Below are 15,340 nucleotides of genomic sequence, written 5' to 3' on the forward strand. Positions count from 1 at the left end.
GGCAATTTCCACTTGCACTTTGCATTTTCAGTCTTTGTTTTATTTGTATGTGTTATTTTAATTGAACAAGGCTGTGCGGCGGAGGAGTGGTTACCGCGTAGGCCATGCAGCGAAGAGACCTGAGTTCAATTCCACCCTCGGGCATCACCCCTCTTTTCCATCTAAGTGTTGCGCAACTCTAATTGTGCTGTGTGAGTGTTGGAGTCAATCTATTATATTTCAATTATAACAAATTCCAACATGTACTGTGGCAGTTTGAAGAACGGCAGAGTTCTAGGCCCCCTCTTTTTCTATACAAACTGTCCACTGACTACTTTCAAGTAGTATTATCCCTTGAGAAGATACAGTATACAATAATAAAAATGCTAGCTAAACGTGAGTTGTGTGTTCGATTTTGTGCGATGTTGTCCATACAAGCAGCGACATGTTTTTTCATGCTTAATAAATATTTTGAGATTAACAACAGCGATGGTGCAGATGTTCCTCCACGAGCGTATGTTTTCCCGTGTTAAGAGGATACGTTTAATTCAAGCAGAGAATAATTATTGAAAATGCTCGGCCGCAATCCTAATCTGGGTTCCAATCAAAGCACACGAGCCTGAGTCAGATTAAATTCCATCTGCTTCAAGACATTTGCAAAGAAATACACATTTTCTTTAAGGGGAATTAAATGTCGGTCAGCCGAATCAGAGCGGATTAAAGTGAAGGCCCGGGAAGTAGCAAGTGCGCACAAAAGGATAAGTGAGCGCTACATTCCTAAAGTTCCTTCAGTTTACATGCAATTAGCCTTCACGTGTACAAAAGGATTCATCATCGGGCCAGTAAAGTCGATGACATCATCACACACTCTTGGTTCTGTTGGACTCCTCAGTCAACTCGACCCCGGTCCCATCTCGTCTTCCTCTTTTTTTACGAGGCACGAGTGTTCGGAGCCTCCAAAGCTCTGGGCAGGCCGGGTCAGCGGCATTAAATCTTGTTTGTCGGGCTCTTGTCCAGCGAGACAGCACTTAACCCCCGTCTGTGGACTGTCACCTGTGGTAAACAGTCTGGTTTTGTGTTAGCATTGGAAGGATTGGTTGGACCGGTTTCAGGAAAGCCAAAAAAAAAACATATCCTTGTAACGGGAATACATCATAAAATATTATTTGAGAGTCTAAATTTGGTGAACTCTGACACACAGGATGCACCTTCGACCTCCAAGGAAAACGTTCTTGACATAGTTGACCTTTGATGGGGCGTAATGGTGTGAGGTCCTGACGGACTGAAGAGTTCCAGGTTCCTGATCCGAAAATGAGGACATCCCATGAGGTTTTCTTCATTGCCGCCATGTTTTCAACCAATCTTGCTCAAATTTTACAGACTACTTCTTTTTAGTCCCCAATGTTGTGTACGAAAGTCGGCCATTTTGGTTGAAAGAGGGTCAATATCAAAGGTGGTACTTTAACTCCTTCTAGCAAATTCAACCAAATCAACCCAAAAGGACCAGAGGATATGGGCGGAAATATGAAACTCAAATAAGTGGTTATTTAATATTTAAAGGGATTGTGGTCATAACGTTTTGTAAGACTTGCTAGCATACATGGAATATGTGACCTGAAAGTTTTGTAATCACTGTATAAATCGTCAATGACTTTCGGTTAATTGGTTGCTATGTCCGACCCGCGCCTCCGCAACGACGTTTTGCTTGTTGGCAGCATTAGCCACATATACATGGACCCAAATATTCCAATTGCATTTGGTTTATTTGTTCAAACGGAAAAAATTGAACCTTTGTATACACCTAATTTCGAAAGAAAAGTGCCAATCCGCATGAATATATAATTGGATTCCCAGGAATGGAATATTCCTTTCCCCAATCCGATTGAGGTATCTTGTACCCGCTCAAACGGAAAGTTGTCATTTGTTTAAAAATGGAGGCGAGCAATTGGCACTGGACTGCTTCGGAAAGTTTTTGATCCAAACTAAATTTCAAGACTGGTTGAACGAAAAACTGGCAAAACGGAGTTATTCCAACAAGTGAAAGAAAAACTTGTGGAAGTCGGTATCATGTGATGTTGATGTTTACATTTTACTGCGCATGCACCATTGAATATTCTGGTTGATTATAGACAAGAGATTGGACTATTCCTTTCCATGTATACCATGTTTTCGGAAAAATCATTCGGAAAGATTCCATTCAAAAAGAGGAAAAACTCTTAATGTAAACGTGGCTAATGTTGCTCAACGAATCAACGCAACGAATCAACCAATGTTGCTCATCGTTATGTACTGTATTTATCAAGAAAAACAATTTTGTAAAACAGTTTCGACAAATTTTGTTAGCATGGTTGCACTTTTTATTTGGCTTTTATGGGTTTTTTTGTAAAAACAAAAAAAAAAGTGAAATAAGCGGTCTCACATTCAAAGCATGGTGGTCTTCACCACTTAAGATAAGACAAGATATGCAGCAGCAAAAACAGGGCAATCCAAATAGAAATGAGAAATTATTGCACGGTTTATTGCATGGTTATTGCATGCTAATTGTACAGACTTTTTGCAGCAGGTTTTTTTTTACAGCTTGACTGTTTTAGTTTTAACATTTTACAGCAGATAACTTCTTTTTACTTATTATTGACCCAGGAACAGATTATTTTATATGGGGTATATAATAAATCTATCAATTACACCCCAAAAACTAGAACAGAGTGAGAACTGTATTTATCTATATTTATCGATATTTCCGATATCCCTTAATACACTCTACAGTAAGGGTCAGCAACCCACGGCTCCAGAGCCGCATGTGGCTCTTCAGCCTCTTTGTTGTGGCGCCCTTCACAGTGCTCAAGTATTTTTTTAACACCTGAATGGGGAAAATACGCATCTTTGAAAAAAAAAATCAGACTTTCTGTGAGAGTACAATCAGTAACTATAACATTTGTTCACTTCCTGCTTTCCATAGCATGCAAGTGCTGAGTTGGCTTCCATTACACATGCACACCGCGCTTCTATTTGTTGTATTCTGCTGTTAAATCTTGTTCAAATTAAGAATGATTTCAGCTTTTGGAAATTTATAAGATATTGTTTTTAAATTATTTTTCAGTGAGCAAGGGGATAAAATGGCTTTTTTGACGGTAAAGGTTGCCGACCCCTGCTCAACAGGTATGTACAAATCAATGAATTATCTGGTGCCGGTAATACAACTGAAAGATCAAATTTAATTGCGCATTTTACTGACTTCTGTCCTTTATTTATTTGCAGTAGAATCAAAGCAGACAGCATGGAGTTAGAAACAACCCAGTGAATCATAAAAGAGGGGAGGAGGAAGTATCCTAATATGTCTTTACATCATTCATGGAGGTTATTGCAAACGCATAAAAACCACCACTGCAGGAAATGACTTGACAACTGTTATAAAAGTCGGTTAAATCTCATTTTCCGTCCCCTTGCGATACATGTTGAAACGACGATTGCGCTCTTCTCTTTGTGTTTTTTTTTTCTAGCGGATGAACTATGATATTGGCCACAGCTTTAGCATCCAGTACGAAATAGTGAAATAAAGGCATTTTTGCTGATATTTAGCAACGTTGATTCCCACAAATTGCTTCTTCGTGCAACATTTGTGGTACCTTTGTAGCAGGCGTCCCACGTCCAGATGGGTTGGCCGATAAAAGACCTGTAAATCTGGTGACAATACATCAAATGGGGCCTCCATGTGGTCAAGAAGCTGCTGGCTTAGCCTCAGTGCCTTTTATCCACATTGTAAGCCACTTTCCACATAATTGTCTACTCCTTTTTTTTTTTAAATACTCACCCTACAGATGACCTACCGGACGTTTTCCTTAGTTGATGTGTCTTTTTGTGAGAGAGTTATCGTCTCAACTCATGCACCTCCCCTTCAGTCACGTCCCAATTATTCCTGCAAGCCATCCAAATGTCAAAAGTCTCTCCTTTCACAAGTCTTTTTTTTGTGCTGTGAATTTGGTAATGAGCACCTGTGGGATGTCAGTGTGATCAGAGGGGAGCGGGATAAACGAGCTCGCGTCGCTCTGACAGAGATTTTTGCTCAATAAGACCCCCGAATCAGACGCTATAGTGTCTGACCGACGGTACGCACCTTCTCACAGACTCAAGAGTGGCATTCCCACAACCGCTAAGCTACAACCGATGCTAGGATACAATTGATGAATGCACAATATGTTGCATTTTGAACCTGATGAATTATAATTTGGATATGTGAACATCACCCTGCTACTGCTACTGCTACTGACTTTATCTCCAAGGCCTCTAACATGTCATGTCCATCTGATGTTAATGATCCTATCCATCCTGGTCACTCCCAATGAGAACCTCAGCATCCTCATCTCTGCTACCTCTGTCTGGTACGCACCTTCTCACAGACTCAAGAGTGATGAATTATAATTTGGATATGTGAACATCACCCTGCTATGGTTTGGAAATTTGGGAAAATTTTAAAGTTAGAAAAGCTCCATTGATTTTTTTTAAATAATGGATAATTTACAAGAATTAAAGCAAAAAAAATTAATTTGCATAAACTGGAAGTGTGTCTTTAATAAGTAATTAAATAAGAATAAAACATATCTTCATTAAAGTACTGTTAACAAATCATTGTAATTATTATTATTTTTTAATTGTGTAAATAATTTTATTATTATGTCATTTGGCAATGCTCATGAATGCTGTGTTTAACTTTCTTTTCAACGCAGCATCCTTCTACTAATATATTCACTATCTCTCCTCCAGACATGTCCCAACCATCTCGGTCTGGCCTCTCTGACTTTATCTCCAAGGCCTCTAACATGTCATGTCCATCTGATGTACTTGTTAATGATCCTATCCATCCTGGTCACTCCCAATGATCAGCATCCTCATCTCTGCTACCTCTGGTACGCACCTTCTCACAGACTCACTCACAGACAAGAGTGGCATTCCCACAACCGCTAAGCTACAACCAATGCTAGGCGATGCTAGGATACAATTGATGAATGCACAATATGTTGCATTTTGAACTTGATGAATTATAATTTGGATATGTGAACATCACCCTGATATGGTTTGGAAATTTTGGAAATTTTTAAAGTTAGAAAAGCTCCATGGATTTTTTTTAAATAATGGATAATTTTCAGGAATTAAAGCGAAAAATTTGAATTTGCATAAACTGGAAGTGTGTCTTTAATAAGTAATTATATAAGCATAAAACATATTTTTTACATCTTCATTAAAGTACTGTTAACAAATCATTGTAATTTTATCTCCAAGGCCTCTAACATGTCATGTCCATCTGATGTACTTGTTAATGATCCTATCCATCCTGGTCACTCCCAATGAGAACCTCAGTATCCTCATTTCTGCTACCTCTTCTGCTATCTCTGCTACTTATGCCTTCTGGACATGCCATAATGCAATGGTTCTCAATTATGGGACAGGAAGTAGAATTTTTTTCCACTTGTAATGACCCGTAGTATTTATTTATTTCTTTATCAGTACAAACTACCGTGTGAGATTTTCAGAATTGTATCAGTCAAGTGGAAAAATAATACAATTTTTTCCTACTTTGCCATCAGGTGTCCTTCTATGGTCGCATCCTGTGAAAGCCAAAGAAAAAGCACCAGTGCGGGGTCCCCCGAGGCCTTACAAGGTACGCTGATGTTTCACTTTTGACAGTATTGAGTACTCTGTCTGGAGCTCCACTCGCACCGCAGGTACCCAAAAACCGTACAAGGTGCGACCCTTTAGCATGCAAAGTTGACCTTTGGCCCTTAGATTCACGTCAATATTAACAAATCACAACAAGGATTTCTTGATATGCTACTTTATGCATGCTTTTTCAAGGTCCACCCTTAGCTCCGCCCCTGCTTGCTGCGTCTATCTCCTGTAAATAAGAGAACAGGTGATAAAGCGGCAGGAGAGACTGTCTCCATTTGATACAAGAGCTATTCTATGCAAAAGCGCCCCTCCCGCCACCTCCTCCTCCACCTCCCTTTGTCACTTAAAGAATGCCGGGTGCCCGTGTGGATTAATTAAAGTCCAAACATTAAATATTGATTGATGCATTATCAGCGGCTCACAGTCGCCTCCTCTCAGATTGATTCCCGCCGTGATTTATTGTCATATTTGCAGAGTCATTTCACTTGATAACAAAGAGAAATTGCCGGCAACCTTAGCACGCACCCCACACCCATTAGCCACCCCCCCCCCCCATCCCAGGCGGCCCTCCTCCCATCCCTTTTGCCTTGTTTTGTCTTGTCTCATTTATTCATTTGCCTCCTTTTTTTAAACCGACTTTTAGCACTTCATCTCCGCTGTCACGGCGCCGTCATTTGACAATACGTCTGCTCTGACGGCCCGCTGTTGTTTATAACGTGACATTAGCTGCTTGTTATGTCCAATTCCCTGTGACATACGCCCAGCAGCCACATCATTAGGTACACCTGCGACTTCAGGAGCTTGGTTATTATTATTAATTAGATTTTTGATTGTATTTAATTGAATTTAAAACATGAATAATTCATTATTTTTGAAAATATTTTTAATATATATGTTATATAATAATATAATATATATAATATATATAACTAATATATATAACTTTTTTATATTATTTTTGAAAATATTTTAATATATGTAATATAATAATAATATATAATACTATTATAATATATATAATATGTAATATTATAATATATATAACTAATATATATAACTTTTTTCCAGTATTTTTACCCTCCTGTATTGCTGAATAAAGTATTTCTCAGTACTTCTCAATATAATACACACCATGAAAATAAACAAAAATAAACAATATGTATTAACTAATATATATAATAATATATATAATATATATATATATAATATATAACTAATATATATATAACTTTTTAAAATATTAATTTTGAAAATAATTTATATATATATATAATATTATAATATGTAATATTATAATTATACAACTAATATATAATAATATAATAATATTATAATATAGTATAATATATATAATATATAATATTATAATATATATAACTAATATATATAACTTTTTTCCAGGATTTTTACCCTCCTGTATTGCTTATAGTATTTCTTATATCATAAACACTTCTCAGTATAATACACACCATGAAAATAAACAAAAATAAACAATACATATTAACTTTATATTACATATATATTACATATATTTACATATTAAATTTACACTATTATGCCTAGTGTTGTGGCTGCGGTCTTTTTTCTTACAGTTTTTTTTTTAATTTCAAGCAGTCTTAGTTTATTTTAAATGTCTTTAAAATGTCCTTTTCTATTTTTCAGTGGTGTAAAACTGCTTATTCTAATGTATTATTCTAATTAATATCAAATTAATATTTAATACAGAGCTGTATTAGATATCAATAGATTATATGTTAGAAAAATAACTGTCAGGGCGGGAAATAAACTACATTTTTTTCTCTCCCTGGCCGTCATCTGTTATCTGTAATCATCTATGGACTACTGGAGTCGGATTTATAGTCCATGAGAAGCTGTGTTTTTGCATCATCATCATCATTTGTTAAGCAGATATTTTGCTGACAACACTCCGCTTTGTGAAAGCTGCATTTAAACGTCAATCACCAATGACATCCAAAAACAGTCCAAACGTCTTATCTAATGAAGCCCTCCCTCGTGCCGCCGCAGACCGTTTGAAAACCTCATATTTTTAGCACCAAATGAACTCATTATTGTAAATTCTACAGACCTCAGGAGGACAAATTGAGTTTTCCTGCAATTAGATTTTGGTGGCATTGAATTATGACATACTGTATGTCCTAATGTCCTTTTTGGTGGATAAATGTGTGTGTGAGTGAAGATGCAAGGTACGGGGTGGGTTGGTGGGGGGGGCAGGTCTGACGCGGTATTGTGTTGCCGTCTTTAATTGCGTTATCACTCATGTGGAGACGCTGTGGGAAAAAGAAAGTGGTTCCCAGGTCAACAAGAACTGGACGCATGTGACGCCACTTTGACTCTAAAAATGGTCCCATTGACAAATCAGCTTATTGTGTTCTCTTAGGAATTTAGTGTGAGTGCTCAAAATGCTAAGTAGTGTAACCTCGAATGTCCTATGAGGTGATGCATTTCGGAATTTGACCTCAAAGGTCTCCAAAGGTTGCTGGCTAATCTTGGTTTAGTTCAAATATGCCCTCCAAAATTAATTCATTCATTTTCATTCAATGAATGAATGAATAATAATAATAATAATAATAATAATAACAACAAAAAAGGACGGCAGTTCAGTGGTTAGTGCGCAGACCTCATAGCTATGAGACTATGAGTTCAATCCCACTCTCGGCCATCTCTGTGTAGAGTTTGCGTGTACTCCGGGTACTCCAGTTTTTTCCCACATTCCAAAAACATGCTAGGTTAATTAGCAACTCCAAATTGTCCATAGGTATGAATGTGAGTGTGAATGGTTGTTTGTCTACGTATATGTGCCCTGTGATTGGCTGGCCACCAGTCCAGGGTGTACCCCGCCTCTCGCCCGAAGACAGCTGGGATAGGCTCCAGCACCACCCCCCACCACCCTCATGAGGATAAGCGGTAGAAAATGACTGAATGAAAAATAATAATAATAACAAAAAAGGACGGCGGTCGAGTGGTTAGTGCGCAGACCTCACAGCTAGGAGACCCAAGTTCAATCCCACTCTCGGCCATCTCTGTGTGGAGTTTGCATGTTCTCCCCGTGCATGCGTGGGTTTTCTCCGGGTACTACGGTTTCCTCCCACATTCCAAAAACATGCTAGGTTAATTAGCAACTCCAAATTGTCCATAGGTATGAATGTGAGTGTGAATGGTTGTTTGTCTATATGTGCCCTGTGATTGGCTGGCCGCCAGTGCTGGGTGTGCCCCACCTCTTGCCCGAAGACAGTTGGGATAGGCTCTAGCACCACCCCACGCCACCCTTGTGAGAATAAGCGGTAGAAAATGAATGAATAATAATAATAATAATAATAATAACAAAAAAGGATGGCGGTCGAGTGGTTAGTGCGCAGACCTCACAGCGAGGAGACCCGAGTTCAATAATATACTGTATATATACTAGGCTGTTTTTTTGTTTTTTTAGTTGGGAACTGAAATTTTCTTGAAACTTACCTACGTTCTACTTCTGAAAAATGGTCGAAATTTCATGTAAAATTTCGAGCTAATGACATTGACAGGAGGAATGGTTTGGCTGCACAGTGTGGAAGTGGTTAGCGCACAGGCCTCACAGCTAGGAGACCGGAGTTCGATTCCACCTTTGGCCATATCTGTGTGGAGTTTGCATGTTCTCCTCGTGCATGCGTGGGTTTTCTCCGGGTACTCCGTTTTTTTCCCACATTCCAAAAACATGCTAGGTTAATTAGCGACTCCAAATTGTCCATAGGTATGAATGTGAGTGTGAATGGTTGTTTGTCTAATATGTGCCCTGTGATTGGCTGGCCACCAGTCTAGTGTGTACCCCGCTGTTTTCAGGCAGCTGGAATAGGCTCCAGCACCCCCACGACCCTCTTGAGTATAAGCGGTAGAAAATTAATGAATTAATGTTTTTGGATGGGAGAACATGCTAAGTCCACACAGAGATGTCCGAGGGTGGAATCGAACTCGGGTCTCCTAGCTGTGTGGCCTTCACGCGAACCACTCATCCACCGTGCAGCCCCTCCATAATCAGTGTGTAGAAAATGCTGAATGAAAATTAAGCCAATTAACCCTAATTAGCAGGGTAATATCCTACCAACTAACCTTGTGCTTCGACTCCACTCAAGAGCTTGTTCACATGCACTCCTTTTTACAAGCTCATCTATTGTGCCCCGGTGGTTAATTATAAGGCTAAATATGCTAATCGTTCATTTGGATTTTTGCCTATTGGCCTGTCGCGATAAATCACGGCCGCCGTAATTCATCTGCCTCCGATGTCATCCGTCTCTGTCTTACAGGAGCGCTCGCCGTGCGGTGCCCGAGATGAAATGTTCGTCGTTAGCGTCATCCGTCACGCCGTGGGGAGAGCGGCGTGACACGGTTGGGATTTTGCTTGAGATTTTACCTTTTCTGGAACGCTTATAACTGGATTAAAAATGATTAAATTATTTTCAGATGCCCAACAATATGCTTGGTTAAGCTATTAGTGTCAATATTAATATAAGGGGGTGCAAATAATGAGTTAAATATTAGATATTAAGACTCCAGCATGAGCTTCTATGTTCGAATAATGTGTGCCTTTGCTTGTAAAGAGATTATAGAAATATGAAAATAATTATAAATAAATAATATAATTATAATTATTTTATATATATATTATATATATATTATAAATTATAAATAAATAAAAAAATATGAAAGAATGGTATTACTATTCCGATAAAATGTTTTTTTAACATTTTATTGACGTCAACAAAACAAACGCTAACATTTTGACCATAATGCCATAAAATGAAAACGTGTTATGATGTTTTCTTATCAAACCAGCGACAGCAAAACCTTGGTTAGCGTCATCCCGGGTGTCCATCCATGTCTTGTCTTTAGCCCGTGCTACGCCACCACCAATCGTCTTATTGATCCCGAATCAAACACTGAACTCATCGATACGGCCTTAATGCGAGTTTGTCGTCCAATCACTGTCCATTTAAATCACCCGGCCTCCAGTGTTTGCCCCCTGCATCTGTTTTCTGTCATACGCCAATTTGCCTTGTCATTTCGGAGGAGGGAAGGCGGTCGCGTGCAATTATCGTAAATATCTCCAAGCTCTCCCTGTGTCAAAGCTGCCGACGCCGCCCGTTTTCTTCTTTTATCTCTTTTGGAAAAGAGGCGTTTTCCTCCTCAGGATGTTCTATTCTTACTGTTTCCTGAATGTCATAAATGAAGTAAAAGTGCGCCCCCATCGATTAGGATGGTAATTAAAATGTAAAGGAGTGGGCTGGTTAGCGATCACACCTGCGATAATAGCAGAGGGTTGTTCACATCAGCGGGGGGTGAGGTGGCGGGGGGGGGGGGGGTACTGACAGCTAAGCAGCGCTCCGCCTTATCAATGTTTGGAGTGATCTTCTCTTTAAGTATAGGCCCTACTCCTTAACCCTCCTCTTGTGTTAGGGTCGGCATCGACCCGTTTTACATTTTAATGCATAAAAAGAATCACATAACATTTGTTTATTGCATCAAGGCTTTTTGACTTTGTCAGGAAACTCTATTTCAACAAAATAAAACCAAAAAAATTTTTTTTTAAATGGTGTGGTTGAAATTATGACCACTGTATTGTTAGGGTCGGTTTCGACCCGGTTATAATAATATGACAGGGGTCTCAAACTCAATATACTTGAGGGCCACTGGAGCTCAGGTCTGGGTGAGGCTGGGCTGCATCAGGTTTTCCAAAAAAATAATAATAATAATAATAATTTATTAAAAACAAAATAATTTAAAAAACGTTGCTTTGGTTCTAATTTTCTACAATAAAAGCTCTGATAAAACATTCCACTGTTCTCAAATATCTTACTTTTTATTTTTCTACACAAAATAAGATGAAAAATAAATAAATCAAGAATAAAGAAAATCAATCAATCAGTAATAAATAAATAAATATAATAATAATAATAAGACAGCAAATAATAAAAACTTAAGAAACCACATATAGTTGGTGGGTAGACAAATTATTGTTTTTCAGATTAAAATTAACACATCATTATTAGAGCCCTGTAGACATGACAAAACACGACTATAGTCACATTTATACTCTTTTTATTTACAACATATTGCGCAACTGCAGGGTCTTGAGACACATGCTAACTCGCAAACTAGAGAGCTAGCGACCTAAACGGTAGCCTTCAAGTTATTTCCTCAAAACTTAAATAGCCCAAAACTCACCACTTCCACACAGATAGGGAGGATAGCTATTAACAGTTATTTAACCTTTAACATGAACATGAATCAAACGTAATATTTTTTTCTGGGTACATGATACCATACAGCATCCATATCGAACTTGCGCGGGCCGCACTAACATTAAACTTTCATATCAAGGCGGGGGCCTCAAACTAGTGTCCTGCGGGCCACATTTGGCCCACGGGCCGCGGGGTATAGAGACAAAAAAAGGCCTCCATGCCCACACCAAGAAAATAGGCAGAAAATAGGATGACCTTCACTGCCGAGTGTAATAATTGTGCGGAGATCAGTCCTGGTGACACTTGTAGGCATCATATTGGCAGAACGTGGAAGGATGGGACAACACAAGGACAATGACTGAAGGTGGGATTGGGCCTGTATGAAAGGGGGGTGCGGTGTACTGGGGGGTTAACTTGACTTGACTCTCTGTTGTCCGTCCTTAAAAGCCATTTTCACAGTTTGACAAGCATTTCATACATCACACCGTTTCATACCCCTGAGGGTGGGATGCCGTGTTGCTGTGTGAAAGTGTCTCACTAATAAAGGCTGCTGTGTGAAATGGGTAAATTCCAGGTCAACTTTATACCATCACAAAACGGGTTAGTTTTACTTTACTGTGACAGTAACAGTGTTAACCGTTCTATTTTAAAAAGTCAGACAAAAAGCTGTCTGTTTACTGTCTGTGTAAAAGAGGCTATTGTTTTTACAGTTTTCCCAGTGGCCCACCTCTGATGCCGCTGTATGAATCCTCCCGTTCCATGTTAGTACAATGACACACAGATGTCTCATTTTGTTTCACTGCTGTTTATACAAAACAACAACACAGAAAAAAGACTGATATTCCAGGCTGTGTGAAAGGTATAATCCCTATCCCGCCTCTGTTTAGGCCCCAGGTGACTTTGTTGTTACATGACAGGGTCTTTACATACAGGCGTCGAGCCCTCCTCTGTTGGGGATCTGATGCAACCTCCAAAAGTGGAAAACTGACGTGTTCATCCTATTTGGTTTTGGTGCCATTTATACAGAACAATTCCCCAGGAAAATAGTGAAATGTTCTGTTGTTTTATGCACTTTTTGGTGACTTCATCTTCCATCCCGGTGCCGTTTATACAGAACACGGTCTCCAGACAAAGTTATTGACTTCCCCTTCCGTTTTGATGTTGCCAACCTGGAAAAAAAGTGTCAAGAACACTTCAAGAACACTTAAAAAAAACAGAAATCAAAGTCAACTTTTTTAAACGAGTCCATTAGCCATTTTGCTTCAACTCCAACAATGTGTGAAAATGGAGGACAGTTTGTACCACAGGTGTGGACTCAAGTCGTAAATATGACGAATCTGGACTCGACTTGACAAAATCATCCAAGACTTGCAGGTTAATTTGAATTTTGACATCAATTACTCTGGACTTGACTCAGACTTCAGCCTGATGACTTGAAAATACTTCACTTTTCTTCTACTACTCATTTTCATCAGAAAATCAGTGTGTTGAGTAGAAGAATCGTTATTATGTCAAGACTACATAGTATTTTTTCCTCGGAATCTGCCTTACTGAATATCGTGTCGTGACTTGACTTGAGACTTGACTCTGACTTGCACGTCTTTATTGGACGCTTGAGATTAAAAACTTAGGAGTACACATTCGCATAATCGTTATTATGTCAAGACTACATATTTTTTCCTGGGAATCTGCCTTACTGAATATCGTGTTGTGACTTGACTTGACTCGGACTTGCACGTCTTTATTGGACGCTTGAGATTAAAGACTTAGGAGTACACATACACATAATCGTTATTATGTCAAGACTACATATTTTTTCCTCGGAATCTGCCTTAGTGAATATTGTGTCGTGACTTGACTTGAGACATGACTCAGACTTGCACATCTTTACTGGACGCTTGAGATTAAAGACTTAGGAGTACACATACACATAATCGTTATTATGTCAAGAATACATATTTTTTCCTCGGAATCTTCCTTACTGAATATCGTGTTGTGACATGACTTGACTCGGACTTGCACGTCTTTATTGGACGTTTGAGATTAAAGACTTAGGAGTACACATACACATAATCGTTATTATGTCAAGACTACATATTTTTTCCTGGGAATCTTCTGCCTTACTGAATATCGTGTTATGACTTGACTTGAGACTTGACTCGGACTTGCCCATTTGCGTTTATATCGCTTCATGAGAAAACTGAAGAAAAGTTTTCATTTACTCCTTTTTGTATTACTTACGCGAAAACATTAATACGTATGTGGTCTGTGCTTGTTTCTTTCATCACCAAAAGTGGTTACAGTTCTCGGACATTTTCATCCCTGCAGTTCATTCTGAACGGGGGTTGTTTTTAACAAGGTGTGATATGTGGAAACTTTTCCAAAAACTCAAAGACAAAAGATGGCAGCTTGAACCAAGTTGCTGTGTAAACACACCCAAAAGGTGTTCACTGCCCAAAACCAACATGTCTTCTTTGAGCGTTGGACCACCTCTGTCAATATGAACAGCAGCACTCAGTTCACAACCAAACGCGAGCTTTTCTCCCAATTTACATTGTTTGTTTTTCGGTTCCACCGTGAAGTCGATTTGCATTCACGGCTTTGTCGATGCAATACGCTCATGCTTTAGTGTGGAGAACAGATGTGAGGATGGTGTGTGTGTTTTTTTTTTTTTTTTCAAAGGGGGGGGTAAAGAACGCGGGCATACGAGCAGAGCAGAGCAGGCGGGTGGGCAGGCAGACAGGCATGCGCAGCCGCTGGCGGCCCCCACAGCGTTTGGGCACTCGTACGCTGGTGTTAACAGTTTAGCTCCAGCGCCAGGTAGCCATTGAGCGACACGGGCCAGGGTGGCACATCCTCGGAGATGTTTGTTAGGAGATGTCCCTCCCTTTGTGTATGTTTATACTCGACGGGGGGCCACACTTGGCTGTGGAAGAGGGGAGAAGCAAAGGGGGGGGCTCGAAAACCTGGAAAACAGCCGTCTTGTGAGAGCCAAGACTCTTACTGTGAATATTAAAGAGAGACAGAGGAGGAAAAAGCAGCTATTTGGACAAAGGCGCCCCCCCCTTTAGCATATAACAAGCCCTCCATTCGCTGCACAGCACTCTGGAAAAGTGGGAAGGGCACTGAATGGGAAAGGAAGTCATAAAAAAAAGCAAACTTCTTTGAAAAGAGTTTATGTGTATGCGTGTGTTTGCATGCGGATGACCGGTTGCGTTGCGTACAATGCGAAGGTTCCACGGCGGACGTCTGTTAAGAGGATGCGGAGGCAGTATCTGTTTAACATCACATGTTGATGATGGGAGTGTCAAAAGACAAAATGAGCCGTGTGATGGAAGGATAATTGGCACTTTTGGTGCGTCTGATGCCGCTCTGTCTGCACTAACAAGAGCACTGTTTGGTTTTAATGTACACACAATCACAAAAACGGACCCAAGTCACCAATGAAAAGCACGTATCTCTAA

General features: G+C 39.5%; 1 long non-coding RNA gene across 1 annotated transcript; it reads left to right on the plus strand.

Annotated features, from left to right (window-relative positions):
* The first annotated feature begins 1,187 nt into the window (after positions 1-1,187).
* Positions 1,188-4,885, plus strand: LOC131139558 (uncharacterized). The gene is made up of 4 exons (XR_009132259.1): positions 1,188-1,308; positions 3,080-3,138; positions 3,238-4,358; positions 4,741-4,885. It is a non-coding gene; the product is annotated as an uncharacterized LOC131139558 (long non-coding RNA).
* Positions 4,886-15,340: the final 10,455 nt, after the last annotated feature.

The sequence above is a fragment of the Doryrhamphus excisus genome, chromosome 12 (genome assembly GCF_030265055.1).
Source record: "Doryrhamphus excisus isolate RoL2022-K1 chromosome 12, RoL_Dexc_1.0, whole genome shotgun sequence".
NCBI classification, from domain to species: domain Eukaryota; kingdom Metazoa; phylum Chordata; class Actinopteri; order Syngnathiformes; family Syngnathidae; genus Doryrhamphus; species Doryrhamphus excisus.